The 20,928-nt window shown below is 45.9% G+C and overlaps 1 protein-coding gene across 4 annotated transcripts in view; it reads left to right on the top strand.

Moving 5' to 3' along the window:
* LOC309869549 (uncharacterized protein) overlaps window positions 1-20,928 on the top strand; it is a 158,500-nt gene that overhangs the window by 89,937 nt on the left and 47,635 nt on the right. For 2 of the 4 annotated variants that reach the window (XR_014314248.1, XR_014314249.1), the window contains exon 1: window positions 11,907-12,073. The exons of 1 other annotated variant lie outside the window; for it this stretch is intronic. The gene's annotated coding sequence lies outside the window, so the exon portion shown is untranslated. Of the gene's footprint in view, window positions 1-11,864; window positions 12,074-20,928 lie in introns of those variants that run through there. One more of the 4 variants, XR_014314250.1, reaches the window with a different exon arrangement.

Raw genomic sequence — 20,928 nt, 5'->3', positions numbered from 1 at the left:
CGGAATTGGCTGTTATGTCAGTTTCCTATTGCTGCTGTAAGAAATGACCACAGACTTAGTGGTGTTAAATAACAGAAATTTATTGCCTCTACAGTTCTGGAGGTCAGAAGCTGAAAGGCTCAGACAGGATGCATGCTTTTTGGACCATCTAGGGGAGAGTCTGTTTCCTCCTCTATTCCAGTTTCTAGAAGCTGCCAACATAAGGACCCTTGTGCGGACATTATTCAGGATCATCGTCTCATCCCATGATGCTCACTCAATTTAACCACATCCGCAATGTCTCTTTGCCATATAAGGAAACATGTCCACAGGTCTGGGAATCAAGACGTGGATGCCTTTAGGGGCCATTATTTCGTCCACTACAATGCCTTAGAGATTCTTTTTCAGAAGTTTGATGTGGGGCCCCGGAATCTTCATGTGACAAGCCCCTAATGGTTGTCACACTAACGTTTGAGAACCATTGTTATAAATGAATACATACCCTCTTTTTAAATTTATTGACTTTTTTTTGTTAAGCAAAAAAGAGTTTGTTAAGCAAATCAAGAGTTGCTTGTTGTTCAGACTGAGCTGAGCAGGCAGGCTCCTACTCTTTTCTTTTTTTTTAAGATTTTATTTATTTATTTGAGAGAGAGACAGAATGAGAGAGAGAGAGAGAGAACACAAGCGGGGTATGGGGCAGAGGGAGAAGCAGGCTGCCCTTCGAACAGGGAGCCTGATGTGGGCCCAATCCCAGATCTCCAGGATCATGACCTGAGCCAGAGGCAGACGTGATTAACCGCCTGAACCACCCAGAAACTCCTAATACCCTCCATTTATTTATCTATCTATTTATTTATTTATTAAAAGATTTTTAAAGTTTATTTATTTAACAGAGAGAGATCACAAGTAGGCAAAGAGGCAGGCAGAGAGAGAGAGGAGGAAGCAGGCTCCCCACTGAGTAGAGATCCCGATGCGGGACTCGATCCCAGGACCCTGAGATCACAACCTAAGCCCAAGGCAGAGGCTTAACCCACTGAGCCACCCAGGCACCCTACCCTCTTTTTATTTTTTTACTTTATTTTTAAAGATTTTATTTATTTGACAGACAAGTAGGCAGAGACGCAGACAGACAGAAGGAAGCAGGCTCCCTGCTGAGCAGAGAGCCCGATGTGGCGCTTGATCCCAGAACCCTGGGATCACAACCTGAGCCAAAGGCAGAGGCTTTAACCCACTGAGCCACCCAGGTGCCCTACCCTCTTTTAAAGGTAAGCATTCTAAGACATCTATCTTCCTTAACAACCCATTTTAAATTTAATCGTGTGCTATCCAATTTAGCGATTAAAAGATTTCAAAGTGTGCCTTTTGTCCTAATGTTCTAATGTCAGATGATTGGACAGTGTTTTAAAACTTCTTCTTGTTCTGTTTTCAACACCCTGCGCATCTACTTTTTCTTTCTGCTGGAGGTTTCCAGTATTTATTTTATTCCCTCCCTACGAACATGTTTTATAATAAAGAACACCAAAATAAGCCAGCTGTAAGCACTGAGCGCCAGGATTGCTTACTGACATTTCACAGCAGACTTTAATTATTTACAATATTGTGGCTAAGACCATTAGCTTTATGGTCAACTAGCGTGGTTTAAGGTTTGAAGGCCTGATCTGCCACTTACGAGCTGTTTAAACTTGCGTAAGCTGTGTAACTTCTGTGTCTGGATTTTCTCACCTAAGAAATGAGGATGACAACAGTCCCCGTCCCCCTCTCTCTCTCTTTTTTAGATTTTATTTATTAGAGAGAGAGAGAGAATGAGAGAGAGAGAGAATGAGAGAGAGAAGTCAAGGGAGAAGCAGACTCTCCGTGGAGCTGGGAGCCTGATTCGGGACTCGATCCCAAGACTCTGGGATCATGACCTGAGGCGAAGGCAGTCGCTTAACACTGACTGAGCCACCCAGGCGCCCCCAGTCCCCTTCTCTTAAGAGAAGTTGTGAGCCCTGAGTGAGTTAAGACCTGGAAAGCGCTAACACGAGCACCGGCCACAGGGTGCACACTCAATTAGCTTCTGCTACGATTCTTGGATAATAATACGGTTCACAATGTTTGCATCTCTTTGTATATTAGTGCTATGCATTAGGGGTCCATGTGTGTGACCCCCACACTGATTCCTGCCTTTGTGAATAGTCCGGGAGGGAGAGCAAGGAGCACAGGCAGCCCGTGGCCGTTGGCTGCTTCATTTTCTGCCTCACCTAACAGGTGCTTCGAGGGCGTGAATCAGGTGGTCGTAAGGAGGATGTAGGAGGGTTGCAGGTGTGGAGGTTTTAGGATAGGGTCCTGTGGGGTAGGACTCTCCTGCTGGAAGGAGGAAGGGGATGGGGCAAGGCATGGGTCATTCTCAGTTAAAGGTCATCCTGTCCGTGGGAGTGGCCGTGGGACCCTTACAGAGGAAGGTTGTATCTGTCAGGGTCTGAGCAGGAAAGAGAGGGCGCATTCCAACTGGGATCATTGTAGGCGCATTTAAGAAAGGGACTAAGGTGGTGAGGAAGAGGGGGTCGGGGGACCAGTCACAGCAAGCTTCCCGTTACTGTCCTTGAGCCTGAAGGGGAATGGGGAAGGAGCCGAAACAGCTAGTGGTGTGGAAGGGGCTTCAGGCCAGGGGTGCAGCCCACCCGCAGGGAGGAAGTGAGGGGAGAAAAACACTGACTTCATTCCCGTCCCTCTGATTTCCTGCCGGGGTCGTCAGAGCCAAACCCAGGTGGAAGCCAGAAGGTGGCCCGTCTGCGCCAGGCTGCCCTGGGGGGACTCAGAGTCCGGCTGGCGGAGAAGGATGGAGAGCAGGTTTGGAGGTTGAGGCGAACGGAAGAGCTCCAGGTCGAGAGGTATTTTCACTCCTGGAGAGAGGGTTGCTGCCCTCCACCCTGGGACTCAGCCAGCCCTAAAAATCTGCTGGGGGAGCAGTAATCCAAGGGAGCACGGGCAGCCGGGGAACAGGTCAGCCCGCTGTTTGAGAAAGGCAGAGGAGCCGGGTAACCCCCAGTGGGACCTTTGAAGGGACTCCTGTGAGTTCGCTCTATTTAAGGGAGGGGCCCCTTGGGGCAGTGCTTGACCTGGTGGGCTCGTGTCCTCAGGAGTCCTGAGCTCCTCTGTCCCAGAGGCACACGCAGCCTCTCATCATTGTTACGAAAAGACCTTTACTGTGGAGCTCGGGCTTGAAGCTCCGGAGCTTGGAAGGGAAGAAGCATGGAAATGTGGAAGGTTTGGGTTGGAGGGGGAGGGGGGGGTGAGTGGGGGGAGAGGTGTCTCCAGGCAGAAGCTGGGTCTAAGCCAGCGCCCTTGAACTGTAGGCAAACCTGGCACCAGGCTATTCTTTATTGCAGATGTTTAGAACGCTCTGAGGGAAGAAATAATTTTCTTCCTAATCTAATAATATTCTTCCATATCCAAGATCTAAGAGTCTAGATAAGCAAACAGAAAGCTGACAAACAGAGCTGGGGGTGGGGGTGCGGAGGGGGGAAGAAATGGTGAAGTGGATTAAAAGGTACAAACCTCCGTCTATAAAAGAAATAAGTCCTGGGGATGTGATGTCCAGTGCGGTGTCTATAGCCAATAATATATTATCTTATTGTCGATTTGGAAACTGCTGAGAGTAGATTTTTTTTTTTTAAGATTTTTATTTATTTGACAGATCACAAGTAGGCAGAGAGGCAGGCAGAGAGAGAGAGAGAGAGAGAGGAGGAGGCAGGCTCCCTGCCGAGCAGAGAGCCGGATGTGAGGCTCGATCCCAGGATCCTGGGATCATGACCTGAGCCGAAGGCAGAGGCTTTAACCACTGAGCCACCCAGGCGCCCCTGAGAGTAGATCTTAAAGGTTTTCATAACACACACACAAATTTCTATGTATGGTGATGGATGTTAACTAGACTTACTGTGGTCATCAGTCCACAATATGTACAAATATTGAATTGTCATGTAGTTATTGTAAAGCTATGCGTCAACTGTATCTAAATTTTAAAAAATAACAAGAAAGGAGCGCCTGGGTGGCTCAGTCCATTAAGCGACCCACTCGTGATTTTGGCTCAGGTCATGATCTCTGGGTTGTGAGATCGAGACCTGCGTGGGGCTCTGTGCTGTGTGTGGCGCCTGGTTAAGAGTCTCCTTCTCCCTTTGCCACTCCCCCTTGCTCTCTAAATACAACTGAAAAACAACCAGAAAGGAAATGAAAAGGTTTTAACCTGAAAAAAGAATGGAGGGGCACTTGGGTGGCTCAGTGGTTAAGCTGCTGCCTTCGGCTCAGGTCATGATCTCAGGGTCCTGGGATCGAGTCCCGCGTCGGGCTCTCTGCTCAGCAGGGAGCCTGCTTCCTCCTCTCTCTCTGCCTGCCTCCCTGCCTGCTTGTGATCTCTGTCTGTCAAATAAATAAATAAAATCTTAAAAAAAAAAAAAAAAAAAAGAATGGAACCATTTGGGAATCTGGGCAAAACACACAAAGTGTTAGCCACCAAACCTGGAGAATAGTAATGTCAGGAAGTAAAGGAATCTTGAGTCAGGAAATACCTCCCCGACTTTGCGTCCTGCCTCGTCTCCTTTCCACTCAGCAGGAAAAGTAGTCTTCTAAAAAGTACAAACCTGCGGGCACCTGGATGGCTCAGTGGGTTAAGCCTCTGCGTTCTGCTTAGGTCATGATCTCAGGGTCCTGGGATCGAGCCCCACATCGGGATCTCTGCTCAGCAGGGAGCCTGCTTCCCTCTCTCTCTCTCTGCCTGCCTCTCTGCCTATTTGTGATCTCTGTCAAATAAATAAATAAAATCTTGAAAACAAAAACAAAAAACCCTGCATGCTTCACCCCTCTGCTTAGAAACTCTCAGTAGCTTTCTGTGGATAGCTTTGGATACAACCCAAACTCCTGACTGGGGCTGAAGTTCCTGGATGATCTCTCCCATACTTGTGTGAGATCTGCTTCTCCCTGTGTGTTTCCTGCACGCTCGCCTTCGCTCCCTTGTATCCATCCATATCCACCACTCCTTTCCTATAACCGCAGTCTCCAGACAGCACTGGTGTTTCCTTCTGCTTGGACTCCTGCTCTGCTATCTTCACCAGCCATCACCTGAGCTAGATCCTTCCCTTGGCCACTCCATTCAAAGCAGGTGGCCCTCTGTCGCCACACTCTATTCGCTTCTGTGAGAGACTCGTCTCAATGTGTTGTTTTGATTAACTAGTTGACTGGTCATGGGCTACCTTTCTCGCAAGAATATAAGTTCACTGAGGCCCGGGTAAGCTAACTGTGGCATCTCTATTCCCCATGCTAGCGTGGGTGGGTAAACGGACGGCTCGTTGGACAGGTGGATGCATGGCCGTGTCTTTTAAATGCTAGTTTTTTATTTTATTTTTTTGCCTACACCACAAAACGGTTATTTGACATAGGGTTTGTTGGGATTTTGCTCTGCTGTTCATTGCTAAAAATTTCTTGGCCACTCCCAACTGGAGAGAACCAAAACCGATTAGAGGTAAAGCAGGAAGTGATAGGACACATTTATTTGTTCCTGAACAATGATCCCAGAAACAACAGTGTGAGTTGTTTTAGAAATTTAAGATTTGCCTCACCAAAACTAAAAAGATCAAAAGCCTAATTTCCTTGTAAGAGTGATTATAAATGACTCATGTGTATGTGCGTGTAGACACATGCAGTCCTCATATACACAAATAACGGAAGGATTTGAGGCTCACAGAAATTCTGCCTAGTGCTTTTGTATAAACAGAATTTTCCTTCTTTGCAAAAAGTTAAAACAGTTTCAGGCAAATCTGGAAAATCTGTTTTCATCTAAAACCTCTTAGAGCACTTTCTCAAGGATTTATGACGTCTGAAAATTTTATACCGTGAGACACTGAATGCCAAGATAGACAAAAATTAGAAGCAGTAGTTGGAAAGAATTTTACCTCTATATACTAGTCCACCTCTAAATTTGTTATTTAATATGGGCCTAGGAAAATATGCAAGGGTGAGAGACCTCTTTTTCCCCGACTATAGAATTTACAACAAGGTGGTCTGACAGAGGGGAGAAAAGCCTATGACATACAAAGCCATAGACACGGTCAGGGAAGGAGAGAGGATTGGACCGCAACAGAGGGCAGGCCAATGAGAGACCTATTGGAAGGACCTATGCATTGTGGAATAGATCTTTCTGGATTTGGCTTCTTACGCTTCTGGAGTCAAGTCTACACATGGCGAGCCACCAACTGTGTAGCCATGTTCCTTATTCTCTCTGAGTCTCAGTTTCCTGATACGTAACATTGGACCGATAATAAAACATTTTTAATATGGCTCTTGGGATTAAGTGAAAAAGCCATGTGCCTAAAATCCTTAGCACAGTATCCTTACAAGGTCTTCTCTTCTCTTCTTTCTTTTCTACCTGGTAAGTGCTCAGGAAACATGAGCCACGATTATTTGTGGAACTCAGCGCTGCTGAGAAGAAAAATAACCGAGCCACATCTGTAATCTAATTTTTTTCTAGTAGCCACATTTAAAAAATGAAAGAGGCAATTAATTTTAATAATGTATTTTAATTCAATCTATCCAAAATATTATCACTTTGCTATAAGACCAATATAGATAATTAGCAAGATGTTTTACATTCTTTTTTCATACTAAGTCTTTGAAATCCGGTATTGTACAGGTTTAGCATTGCTCAATTCAGATCGCTCACAGTCCCAGTGCCTCACAGCCTCCCCCACCCTCCACCGCCAACCCCGGGGGCTGGTGGCTGATGTATGGGACAGAGCCGGCCTGACTTCTGTCCCTAAATCCCACAGAATGAGCCTAACTGCACAGAACTCCTTTAGGACAGTCACAAATTCCAGATTCCAGCCGGAAAATCTCATAGCCTGCCGCGAATCCCATTTTATAGGCAAGTTAGCCGGCAAAACACCATTGAGTAGCAAGGCGACGTGGTCTTCTCCGGTTTGACTCTTCCTCCCTGTGTGCCCTCCTTGTCTTCTCTGGAAACTCCAGTCCATGCTGGTGAAACCAGAGCCAGCTTTGTTTTCTGAATTCCCTGGGTCCTGGAGGATTTTCTTGCCGCCCAGTAGTCTTAGAATGCACCGTTTATTTATTCAAAAATTGTTCTAGTATTGAGAGGCTGAGTTATCCTGCTGGGTGCTGAGATAAAAGGCTTCCACACTTCCTTCTTCAAGTTTACTGTGGTCTCGGAGGGGCAGATGAGAGCAGGAGAGAGGTGGGGGGAGAGGGTGCTCTGAGGGTCCCTCCTTCTTTCCCAGGAATCTTGGCAGGGAACCAGCAGGTGGCAGCCTGATACAATAAATGAGTTCCAGTAGCTGGCCCTAGGGGAAGGGAACCTAAAAATATCAGTCCCATATATTTGTTGAGAAAGGCAGCTGTCAGTGTTTGGCCTTGACCTGGAGTCGTTGAGATAATTATACCACCCTGGGAACAATAGTAGGGTTCCGGCAGAAGTGCCTATCCCAGCTCTGTCTCCTCTGCTCCCCCTGCCCAAGATCTTTTTGAACTCCTCTTTGGATTGTTTTCAACTTTTTTTAAACTGAAAGGCTATTTACAGAATTGGAATCTTAGAATTCAAGGGTACCTGAAGTAGGATACATTTCCAGTTATTTTCAGTATTGATTGCTTTTCTCCTCTCCTTTCGTACAGCTGACTCTCTAATACACCTTTAGAAATGTTAAACTTGTGCATGGAGTGCTACCGGGGAATGCTTGTTTTGCAAAATCTGACACTTTGTTGAGCAACATGCACATTAGGCAACGTTTTGAATTCCACGGGGTAAAGGCATGGCTTCTTCATTTTCCACAGTTAAAAAAACTTTGCTCAGAGTGTGTAGCTCCTTAGAAGGATGCCTGAGAATTCAGACCATCATCTGGAAGATCAGATATCTGATTACACAGTTAAGTAAGACTCTTGGAATAACGCTCACGAGGGTCCGTTTTTCTTTCTGGACAAAAGCATTGGCTTATTTCAACTTCACAGTCCCATTAGATAACTAGATGATTTCAATGATTCATTATTTTTGGCAAACTGATCAATAGGTAATGTACATGTGCTTCCTTCAAGAAGGTTTTTTACAACAAAATTGTGGGAATTAGTCAGTAAAAACTGGCTACTTTCCGAGAAAAGGTAGAAGAAGTGAAGGATTCTTTTTTTGTGTTTATGATTATGCTCTCTCATTAACTTCCCATTCTTCTATTAAGTAAGTTAAATATTTGCTGGGTGCCTACTTTGTGAAAGGCTCTGTGCTGGACATCCTAGGGATAGGAAAATGGTGTTTTCTCCAAAGCTTATAATGTAGTGGGGCTTGCTAGACGATGTGGCATTTTATTTTTAAATATTTATTAATTTATTTAAGAGAGAGAGAGAGAGAGCAAAAATGAGGAGGGTGTAGGGGTAGAGGGAGAGGAAAAAGCAGACTCCTGGGCAGGGAGCATAACACAGGGGAGGGAGGGATGGGGTCTCCATCCCAGGACCCTGAGATCATAACCTGAGCCAAAGTCAGATGCTTAACTGACTGAGCCGCCCAGGCGTCCCAAGGGTATGGTGTTTAAAATGGATACTTTTTATCAGTCCACAAAGCATACAAGTGTTGAATCACCATGTGGTACACATGGAAGTGTTGTGATATCATATGTAAATCATACTTCAAAAAAATGAAAAATGAAATGGATATTGTATCTATTTCAGTATAGTCAATGTAGCAAACAGTATATGATTCCATTCACCTGAGGTACCTAGAAGAGGCGTTAGATTCAGAGAGAGTGGTGGCAGCCAGGGCGCTGGGAGGAAGCATGGGGTTGAGGGTTATTATTTAATGGGTACTGAGTTTCTGGAACAATGAAAACCTCTGGGAATGGATAGAGTGATGGCTCTCCATGTGAATGGACACGATGTGAATTCTATGTGAATTCACGATGTGAATGCTATTGAACTATATACTTAAAAATGGCTAAAATGGGGCGCCTGGGTGGCTCAGTGGGTTAAAGCCTCTGCCTTCAGCTCAGGTCATGATCCCAGGGTCCTGGGATCGAGCCCTGCATCGGGCTCTCTGCTCAGCGGGGAGCCTGCTTCCACCTCTCTCTCTCTCTGCCTACTTATGATCTCTGTTTGGCAAATAAATAAATAAAAAATCTTTTTTAAAATGGCTAACATGGTGAATTTTATATTATACATATTTTACCACACACACAAAAATGATGGGTAGAGACTATAAGCCTTCACAGGGATTTATGGGCAGAAGGAACAGTGTCACTAAAGGCTCAAGGGGCAGAAAAGATTGAAGAACAGATTTTTTGGACGGAAACTGTCAAAACTCAGAAAGAATTTCCCCCACCCCCGTACCTTATGTGAAATTTTGGCAACCTAAAGCTGGTGGAATGATGGAGCAGGTCTGGCAGAGAGGGTGTGAGGCAGTAGAGTTTGGAGTCAGTGGGGACCCTTAAGTAGGTCAAGTCATGCTATCCCCAGGACCCAGGGGTCTTAGGTGGGTCAGGTGATTGAAAGAAGGGAGGTCTAATTCAGTGAGCAGAGTAATGTGCTGGGAAATTCAGTTGTTGGTCCAAGGTAGAAGTCAAGAGGGGGGCACCTTGGTGGCTCAGTGAGTTAAAGCCTCTGCCTTTGGCTCAGATCCCAGGGTCCTAGGATAGAGACCCGCATCGGGTCTCTGCTCAAGGAGCCTCCTTCCTCCTCTCTCTCTCCGCCTGCCTTCTGCCTACTTGTGATCTCTGTCTGTCCACTAAATAAATAAAATTTTAAAAAAAAAATTCAAGAGGGCTGGGCAGGATACAGCATAAACTGGGCAAGTGCTGTGCAGAACATGAGGTCGTCATTTCTGTTGCGGAAATAAGCAGAACAGAGAGAGAAGAGAACGGAGCAGGACAAGCCCACACACTAGGCTCAGAGCTGATCTGGGAGAGCTGGCAATGCTGAGACCCACTCCCGGCTCCCTGGCTCCCAATGTTGCTGAACACCAAGGGATATGCCAGGGCAGTGCCCAGGAGCCCGGGGAGATCGGACCAGATGAGCGGACACTGACCAGGGGGAAGCAGGCACTAATTCCAAACAGCCCAGACGCTGGGCTCAGGCTGCCGATTCCCTTCTGTCAGGGTTACCTGGGACCTGGAGAGAGCTCAGGACGCACAAGGCAGGGAATGACCTGGGGCTGATTGGCTCATAGGAACCATATCAGGAAAAAAACAGAAGAAAAGACTACGAAGAAGGTTAGGGCAAGCTGTGGGCAAGTCTAACGCTGGTCTACATAGCTTGAATTGAATTCTATGAGTAACAGAAGGAGAAAACTCTTGAATAAGGAAGTGATAGAAAACTTTGTCTTAAAAAAGTTAATCTAGTGTGTGGGATGGTGATACACATAGAAGTCACTGTATCATGGCAGATAACAGCCAGAACCGGAACATGGGACGGAATGGAAGATGTAGGTGTCTTAGAGATCCACAAGGTATTTTTTTGTTCTTGGAGGAGAGAGGTATGCTGCGATTTCATTTTCCATGTTTCAGTGGGTTGCAATCAAATCAATTTTAAAATTCATTTAATAATGAAATCTCGGGGCACCTGGGTGGCTCCGTTGTTGAGCGTCCAACTCTTTATTTGGGCTCAGGTCACGATCCCAAGGTCCTGGGATCGAGCCCTGCGTAGGGCTCCCCACTAAGCAGGAAGTCTGTTTTTCTCTCCCTCTGCCCCACCGCCCTGCTCTTGCATACTCTCTGTTTCTCTCCAATAAAATGAAATATAAAGTATATCATGTATTAATTATATATTGCATATATGATATGCTTTCATTATGAACATTATACTTGTAATAGGAAATTTGGAAAATCAGAAGAGAAGAGGGTAGAAAGCAAAGTTGCTCTTGGGTCTCCCTGCACCCAGGGTCACGTTTCAATTCTAGTCCTTTTTCTATATGTAGTTATTTAGATCATTCATTTGCTTATTTGTTTTCCATAGTGGTGATGACATTATGCATTTTTTAAAGATTTTATTTATTTGACAGAGATCACAAGTAGGCAGAGAGGCAGGCAGAGAGAGGGGGAAGCAGGCTCCTTGCTGAGCAGAGAGCCTGATGTGAGGCTCTATCCCAGGACCCTGAGATCACGACCTGAGCCAAGGGCAGAGGCTTAACCCACTGAGCCACCCAGGGGCCCCCAATATGCATTTCTGATATCCGTCCTCTGTTGGCAGTGTGCTGGGCAGTGATATAGTACAGAGGTGAAGAGTAACGACTCCCGAACCGGCTGCCTGGTTTCGAATCCCGACATCTGCCCTTTCCTAACTGTGTGACGTCAGCCTCCTGGTGCCTTAGTTTCCATAGCTATAAAGTGGTGGCGATCATAGTCACAATTTCACTGGCCCGTTACCAGGAGGAAGGGAGTTAACACACGGAAAGCCCTCGGCATCTGGCAGATGGGGATTCTTGCGTGTGTGAGGTCCTCTACTCAGTTATTATAAACACGTGTGGGATAGCTGAGGCTTTTCCCTCGCATGGAATGTAGGGAAATTCATGAAGAATGGTGATGTCAGTAGCATTTGTAGGAAGGCAGAAGGAGTGGTTTGGAAGATGACAGGGAATATGTGTGGCTCTTAATGTATCAAGCTGTCATCACAGGCAGAGAGAAGAGTCGAAATACGCTCAGGGGCTTGGAGAGACATACAGGAGCCCAGAGAGGATTGGAAGACCTCTTCCCGGAGGTGACAATTAATAGTATAAGAAACAGTGAGATCACTAAGGGGGGCGAAAAACGGTGAGGACAGAACTTTGGAGAAGGTGCACATGTAAAGAATGAGAGGAGGAAGTAGAAGGGGGAACAGTTAAGAACACACGAAATGAGAGGGGGAAACAAGGAAGATGGAAGAAGGAAGGTCTTGTAAAAGGTGTTTTTCACAGCGGCTAAATCTTCCTTGACGTGGCTGAGCTGTATCTTGGGGCAGCATCGTGGAGTGGTGGCCTTCCAGAGTTCTCCAGGGCCATTCCTCCAACACCCTTGCCCTCTTTCGGGGTGGAGCGTGGGAAGGGGGCTGTGAGCACAGACGTCTGCCAGGCTCTTTCTTCTCTCCTGACTCTACTTGCAGACCCGTAAGTCCTACTCTCCTGTCTGTGACTCTAGTTCCCCGTAACCCTGAGACACCTGCAGTTGGCAAGGGCTTTCCCCATACACTGTTTCTTATACTTCCAAGAGTTGGTCTTTCAGAGCCTGCCTGGGTAAAGGCCACGACAGAGGTGGGGAGGGATTAAGGCCACCTTCCTGCGGCACGGTCATGTTTTGCATGTCAGAAGATGGTTATGCCCCTCCTATGCTACTGTTCCTTTAGTAAGGATCCTCCTCTCCTCCCAGACGGACAGACACCTCAAGACAACTGATGGCCAAGGTCTGTGCCCCATGCAGGGCAAAAAAGAAAGCATGTTAATTTCACAGCAGGGTTCTGATCCCTATTTTCAAAAGGTAAAATAAGGGCATATATAGAGGCAAAAGAGGGTCTTGGGAGGAGCAAGAGAAAGGCAGAGATGCAGGGGTGAGGCTTGGAAAAGCGGAGCGATGGTTTTTTTTTTTTTTTTAAGATTTTATTTATTTATTTATTTGACACAGAGAGATCACAAGTAGGCAGAGAGGCAGGCAGAGAGAGAGAGGAGGAAGCAGGCTCCCTGCTGAGCAGAGAGCCCGATGTGGGGCTCGATCCCAGGACCCTGAGATCATGACCTGAGCCGAAGGCAGCGGCTTAACCCACTGAGCCACCCAGGCGCCCGGAGTGATGGTTTTTGAACAAATATAGCAAAGACTGAAAAGACACTGCACCAAAATTGTGATGCGGAAAGAGTGGCGCAGGTGCAGCAGAGTGGCGGGAGCTGGGGTAAGGTGACCTCAGGCAGGAGTGCGGACAGACTAAGAACATGAACTCCAGAGACACACAGGCTGCTTCAAATGTCAGGTCAGCCACTGCTTAGCCCTGAGACCTGAAGGAAGTCCCTTCATCTCTGCAGCTCAGTGTCTACATCCGTTTAAAAAAAAGAAAGAAAGAAAAAAAAAAAGAAAGAGAAAGAGAAAAAAAAAGTGATGATATCATTATAGTATCTACCTGACCGGCTTGTTATGTGGATTAATTAAATGTATTGCTATGTCTATGTTTCACTCTTTTCAGCCTAGATCATCAGACTAAAGCATGCCCGATAATCTTAAAACACACACACACACACACACACACACACACACAAACAAACAAAAAATAAAAACCCAGCTACAGAGGCAGAGGAAAATCCATCTTGCAACTCATCAGCGATTCAGGAAGCCGAGCGTGCACCAGGGAGGTTCAAGGCCCACTTTATTTTTCTTCACTCCCCTCATGCCTCGGGAGCTATAATAATGATCCGCCTCCCACCCACTCAAAATGTGTCATCTGAGAACAGGGACTTTCGTGGCTTTTGTTCACGATTAACACAGTGAGTTTACAACTAATTAACAAATTAAAAATACATTAAGCTGTAGGGAAGCTTGTTCAGAATTGAGCCGGAGTTGTGCAAGGGGTGGGGTGGTGCAGGGGGCAGGGGGTCGGTGCTGGGGTGGATGGAGTGGGAGTGGAGATACAGGAAGGGCTGAAGCGGGAGGGGTCCTTGCGGGGAAGCGGGGTGGTTGAAAGAAAGGAGGAAGCAGGGGGTAGGAGTTCAGCCTGCAGAGATGTGAGCGACATTCTCAAATGTTCATGGGAAGATTTTTATGGGACCCAGGCCAGGGAAATACATTCCTACTGGGTTTATTCCTGTTTTGCATCTCTTCTAGTGTCAATTTAAAAAATTTTTTTTTGGAAATTACATTTGCCTAGATTGAAGTGTTGTTTATAATGGTCTCATTTATTTAATCTGCCCGTGGTTTCTCTTGTATTTTTTCTTATTAATTTTTCTTCTTTCTTTTGTGTTTTTCTTGGTGGAAATTTCAGGATTCATCTATTTTAGGGGGCTCGTTCTCTTATTAAAGGAGCCCCATTTGAATGTGTTAATTTGAGTGATGTCCTGGTTTTCTAATATGTTCATTCATAAATCAGATTACTTTCTTCCTTCTGATATCTTTGGGATTTTCTTTTCTTTTCTTCTCTTCTAAAGTCTTGAGTGTTTAATAACTTAAAAACAAACTAAGGATGCCTGGCTGCCTCAGTTGTTGAGCGACTGCCTTCAGCTCAGGTCATGATCTCAGGGTCCTGGGATGGGGTCCTGCACTGGGCTCTCTGCTCAGCAGGGAGCCCGCTTCTCCCTCTGCCTGCCTCTCCCCCTGCTTGTGCTCATGCTCTCTCTCTCGCTGGCAAATAAATAAATAATAAAACCTTTAAAAAATAATCAAAAAAGCCAAAATAAAGTGTGGTGCCTAAAGCTGGCCATTGCAGTATCTGCCCTAGAGTGGGGGGCGGGGAAGGGAGGTGGGAGGGGCGTTGCGGGGAGGCAGGGCGGGTCCCTGCTGATTGCATCACAGATGCCTGAAGTTTAAAATGGCTCTTACCCCTCAACTACAATTATTCCCTTTGCAAAGCTCATTTGCCTTGAAATTACCACTTTTTCTAATTTTAAAGACAGCTTGGCTTTATCTTTTCCGCCTCCTTTCTGTAATCACAGCCAAGTGCCCTGCCCAGCGCTGGGATCCGGGCTGGGTTGCAGTTGCCCCGCAGCTGTCCCACTCGCAGAATAATCTATTGAGATAAAAAGCAGAGACTCTAGAATTAAGTTCACATCACAGTCGTGCTGCCGCCTCACTGTGGGACCCTCTCAGGTTATCTGACCCAAGCCACGGTCTCTTCACCTGTTCAGTGGGGGCGATGAGAGCACCTGTGTCAAAAAGCATTTGCCAGGGGCACCTGGGTGGCTCAGTGGGTTAAGCCGCTGCCTTCGGCTCAGGTCATGATCTCAGGGTCTTGGGATCTAGTCCCACATCGGGCTCTCTGCTCAGCAGGGAGCCTGCTTCCCTTCCCCTCTCTCTGCCTGCCTCTCCATCTACTTGTGATTTCTCTCTGTCACATAAATAAATAAAATCTTAAAAAAAAAAAAAAAAAAAAAGCACTTGCCAGTGGTCATGTTGCAGCTTTATCAAAAGAGTGTTCGCTCTTCTCACGTGTTACACCTGTCCAAGGGCTTCCGTGTATAGGTTTTATTTTATTTTTTAAAAATTGTGTAAGAACCTAGATGTCCATCAACAGATGAATGGATCAAGAAGATGTGGTATATATACACAATGGAATACTATGCAGCCATCAAAAGAAATGAAATCTCGCCATTTGCGACAACATGGATGGAACTAGAGCGTATCATGCTTAGCGAAATAAGTCAAGCAGAGAAAGACAATTATCATATGATCTCCCTGATATGAGGAAGTGGTGATGCAACATGGGGGCTTAAGTGGGGTAGGAGAAGAATCAATGAAACAAGATGGGATTGGGAGGGAAACAAACCATAAGTGACTCTTAATCTCACAAAACAAACTGAGGGTTGCTGGGGGGAGGGGGTTTGAGAGAAGGGGGTGGGATTATGGACACTGGGGAGGGTATGTGCTTTGGCGAGTGCTGAGAAGTGTGTAAATCTGGTGATTCACAGACCTGTACCCCCGGGGATAAAAATATATGTTTATAAAAAAAAAATTGTGTTTGTTTGAGAGCCTGAAGAAACAGGTGCAGAGGGACAGAGGAAGAGGGAGGCTCCCTGCTGAGGGGAGAAGCTGACATGAGGCTCGATCCCGGGATCCCGGGACCCCGGGACCAGGACCAGGACCGGAGCTGAAGGCAGATGCTTAACTGACTGAGCCACCCAGGCATCCTGTCCTAATGGACAGGTTTTTAATGTCATCCACACACCAAGCCACAGTGCAGGAGGACAGCTGTGATTCTCAGTTCACAATGAGGAAAACGAGGCACAAACAAAGGGCAATTTTGGTGGTTAACAGCTAAAGCCTGGACTTTGAGATTTCTAGTCATGCGCTCTCTCCAGAGGCTAAGTTGGCTTTTAGCAAAAACTGGGAAGTAACAGCTTGTTGCTTACAGGTCACAAACACCTCCTCCTCATATTTTTAGATCATTTTCCCACAGTCTTCCTTCTCCTGCTGAAATCTCTACAGATTAAGCTTACCCTGTCATATCTCCCAGCGGCCATTTATCTCTTACCAGTGAAGTCTTAAAAACTCAGAAAGCCTTCCAGGGGTGAAGAATGAGTCTCTGAAGGAAGTTTGAAGACCAGGAACCGTCTAGGGCAAGGGGATTTCTCAGTGATGGGACTGCCTTATTATATCTTGTGGTGGATGGAATTACGCCCCTGCAACTCTGTCCATGTCCTAATTCCTGGAAACTGCCACGTCGCTTAGCATGGCCAAGGAATTTTGCAGAAGTGGTTAAATTTAGGATCTCGAGATGGGGCGATTATCCTGGATTATCCATGCAGACCCGATGTATTCACAAGTGTCCTATGAGAGGACACTCTGACAGAGTCAGAGGAGGGGAGGTGACAGTGGAGGCAGGGGTGATGGGGGGAGGAAGAGAGAAAGAAAAATTTGAAGACGCTATGCTCCTGCCTCTGAAGATAGAGTCACAAAGTGAGGAATGCAGGTGGCCTCTAGATGCTGGAAAAGACAAGGAAAAGAGCTCTCTGCTGCGGCCTCCAGAGGGAAGGGGACTCTGCTGACACCTTGAGTTGAGGACCTCCGACCTCCAGAACTGTCATACATTTATGTTGTTTCCAGCCACGACGGGTGTGGTAATTTGTGACAGCAGCAACAGAAACTGAGGAGCAGCTCCTCCTCCGTCTGTGGTCAAGCAAACCCATCTTTTCCCCGGAGTCAGCCATTTCCAGCATAGACAAAGGGAGTCCAAGAAACATGGCCATGTACTAGCCGCACAATGAGCTCTCAGGTCGAATTTGCTAAAACTTGAAACACAAAACCAATGTCTTGTGAAATTATCTGATCAGGAGGGGAGGTGTTAGGGTCCAGGCAAGAAACTCTTGATTCTGGGCCACTGAGTGTTGCTGCACAGGTTGGGCCCAGCTCCAGGAGGACCTGACTGAGGAGGCAAGGTCTGCCAATGCATGCACGCCAGCGAGAAGTGGCATTTTCCAAGAGGAAGAGACACATTTTCCTAATTGGCCCAAAGGTGCTGGATGGATTAGCAGCAGTCCTATACTTCTCCTGATTCTACCACGGACCAGTGAGGTGAACTCACATAAGTCACTCAGGGCTGTCTAAGTGTGTTACTGATAATCCTTTGGGATAGAAGCTACAAATTAATTAGGTAATTAGCCCTTTTGTGTTCAGTTCCTTTACTGAAAGGGAGAGGTCTGATGAGGTGAACTCACCCTCACTAACTCCACTCCAGCCCTGCTTGCCTTCTTGCCTGGAGCACATGCAGACTTCCTGTTGCATACGCTTCTTGCCTTAAGCATATAACTGCAGCCTCAGGGCCTTTGCACAGTTTCCTTTACCCAGCACATGCCTCCCTTCCTTATTTCATTTAGGGCTCTCCTGGAAAGGCATTTATTCAGAGTCCTTCCTTCATTGGTCATTCTATTTCATAGCATCACCCTTACACATTTTTACCTTACTCCACTTAATTTTATTCATATTATCTCTCTCCACCAAACACTGCCTTGTTTATTTGTTTACTGTGTGTTTCCTCCACTAGACCAAAGGCCCATAAACAGGAGAACATTGTTTTGATGGCTGTTACACCCTCAGCCATCTGACTAAGCACATAGTAGGTGTTCAATAAATACTTGTTGAATGAATGAACTTTTTTCCTCATGTAAACTTGCCTTCTGCAATAGGACACTGGTGTTTCATAGGGATTTCTTCTTTTTTTCTTCCTTTCTTTCTTTTGCATGTAATTTTACTCCTTGGCCCTGCACAGAGGTGAAGGTGACCCATGCGTTGCTTCAGGATCTGTTCTGGTCCCCTTCTTACTGGTGTCACCATCTTCCAGGACTTAATGAGACATATAACAAAATGAAAATCGCTCGCAATTGATCCATGTAACATGGCTACTTCCTGACCTGTTCATCTTCGTCTATAAAACTACACATTCGTCAGATTATACTCATGCTTACCAATGAAAAATGTTTGTGTTTTATAATGATCATTTGAAAAGTAATCATTTGAAAAGTAATCATTTTTATTTCAACACCCCAAGTCCCACTGTGGAAGAGAGGCCTCCTGGTTTGTTGGCCTCCTGGCCTCCTGTCCTTGGCTGAGCCAAGATTTTTCCTTTGTGTGCCCTATTCCTCTCCAAACCCTTCATTACCATTCCCCGACCCTTTGAACTAGGTCTGGGCATCTCTTCAGGTGGGCAGGAAGCAGAAGCTCACTATTCCTCTTCTTTTCCAAAGAAGATAATGTCATTGTGCCTGCAGATTTGGGTATTTTCATTAAATATGTGCCTGAGGGGCTCCTGAGTGCCTCAGTGGGTTAAAGCCTCTGCCTTCAGCTCAGGTCATGATCCCAGGGTCCTGGGGTCAAGTCCCACATTAGGCTCCCTGCTAAGCAGGGAGCCTGCTTTTCCCTTTGCCTGCCACTCCCGCTGCTTGTGCTCTCTCTCAAATAAATAAATAAAATCTTAAAAAAAGAAAAAAAAAAAAAGAACTCCCACTTGGTGGGAACTCTAGAGAGGAATTTCTACCCTTGGGCCTCTCTCTGTCTGTCTTGTCTGTCGGTCGCTGCTTGTAGGGCAGAAGTCTCAGTGATGGCCAGGTGCCTGGGCTCACATCTGTCCACTTGGTAGATGCCCCTGGTACCATGTCCCTGGGAGGTGTGGCTTTGCCCAGGAGGTTTGCCGCGTGTGTAGTATGGGCCAGAAATGGATATCTGTCCCAGAATCACCGCTCTTCTCTCTAATGTTTTCAGTGCAGGTTCTGAAACACTGGCCAGCCACAGGAAGACGTTTCAAATACAGATTTGTATCTGAAATACCCTGAGTGAATATTAAGCTTTTCACTGTGAATTCCTCTGTCAGTGATGGGCAGATAAATTTGGAGGGAACTTCAAGTCTAGCTTGTATCTAACTTGTAACAGTGGCATTCCTTCTTTTTGGTCATGCAAAGGGCTTCGTCCCCAAACAGCTGAGATCCACATCAGTCTGAATTGTCTCGTGTGAAGCAAAAGTGCAATTTTGTTATCTGAACCAAGCAACTTGACCTCACTGTGGAAAGCTCGTTAATTCCAAGTGGAAAATAATCAGTTCAGAAAAGGATGGGTGGGATTCTGTTTTCCTCTTTTTCCTGTGAATTAGAGGAAAATGATTTTTGGCTGAAAGACGGTTTGGCAAGAAGTTTGCTCTCCAAAGGAAAACCCCTGTGGAGAGCAGATAGGTTACGGCAGCCCCAAAAGCCAGGAGGCCACGTGTCTACATGCATTTGGCTTATACTTTTGAAACTGGCAGTGGTCTCAGCTGCTGATGTCACAAGAGGGTTTCCAATTAGGCTCAGCTCTTCCAGGAGAATGTTCTGGTGATGTTCTCTGTGAGAACCCACCGCCCATTAGGGACTCTCTGCAATTTCCAGATATCCCTCTGCTTCTTTCTCTCATTCCTCTCTTTTCCTGCTCTACCTAGTTTGAGGTTAATGTTGTGGCTGGGCAAGAAGAGGCAGAGAGGGAAGTAAAGGAAAATGCTAAGAATTTCTATTTATTTATTTATTTGTAAACTTTTTTTTTTTTTTAAGATTTTATTTTATTTATTTGTCATAGAGAGAGAAGCGAGAGCAAGCACAGGCAGACAGAGTGGCAGGAAGAGGCAGAGGGAGAAGCAGGCTCCCCGCCAAGCAAGGAGCCCGATGTGGGACTCGATCCCAGGACGCTGGGATCATGACCTGAGCTGAAGGCAGCCGCTTAACCAACTGAGCCACCCAGGCGTCCCTATTTGTAAACTTTTTAATTTTTATTATTTTTTTTAATTTTTAGAGAGCAAGAGAGGAACGTGCGTGTGAGCCATAGGGAGAGGAGTGGAAGGAGGGGGTAATGGGAGGGGAGGGGCAGAGGGAGAGAGAGAGAGAGAGAGAATCTGAAGCAGGCGCCACAGCCAGCGTGGAACCCGGCACAGGGCTCCATCTCCGGACCCTGAGATCATGACCTGAGCCAAAACCCAGGTTGGAGGCTTAACCCGCTGAGTCACCCAGGAGCCCTGATTTTCTAGCTTTTTAAACAGTGTTCATGAAAGGGAAACTCGATAAGCCCCAGATCACGTGTCCCCATCTGTAAAGGTAAAAGCAAATCATGTGTAAACCTCTCCACGCAGACAGCCGGGGTTCCAGTTTCCTTCCTACGTTCTTTGCATCCTACTTTCTTCTTCTTCTCCCTTTTTCCCTTTCTCCCTTTTTTCTCAACCTTTTTCGTTTGATTCCTCCACCAACTTCTTGCTTATCTTTTTTCTTCCTTATTCTCCTTCCTTAGTTTCTCCTTTAACTTCTCCTTCTTCCATAATTTCTCTCCCCCGCAGCAGGCATTAGGGGAGAGAAAGTTCTGGATTTTGTGTCCCATAACCTGAGACTGAAACACACTGAGAAGTCTGCAGGGTTCATTAGTTCAGCAACAGAGTCTTCCTAAACCTTTACAGAGACCCACGGGAAGGCTTAGGATAAAAGCCCTTTTAATGTCCCTATATTTGCCTCCTGCATTGGGATTTTTTTTTTAATTGCACTGTTAAAATATTTATTAAAAACATGGTTTAAGCATTTTCAGCTTGCAAATATTTCAGTATTGTTTATAAATCAAGGCTGAGTTACATGAGAGGTTCATACTTGCAAGTAGATTTAGGTTTTGTTTCAACTTTCAGGGTTTTTTTTATTCGTTTCATTTAAGCTTTTCAAAATAATTAGTGTAAGAAATCATCACAGCAATCTTCATATTAGGAAAGGTTTCTTAATTATAATCATTCAGTTGGCTAATTGTTCATTTTTTGTTTTATTATTCAATGATGTCAGTAGTT

Source organism: Mustela nivalis (genome assembly GCF_964662115.1).
Source record: "Mustela nivalis genome assembly, chromosome: 7".
Taxonomy (NCBI): domain Eukaryota; kingdom Metazoa; phylum Chordata; class Mammalia; order Carnivora; family Mustelidae; genus Mustela; species Mustela nivalis.
Note: the sequence above shows the minus strand (reverse complement) of the source record. Positions and strands in the feature narration are given on the sequence as shown.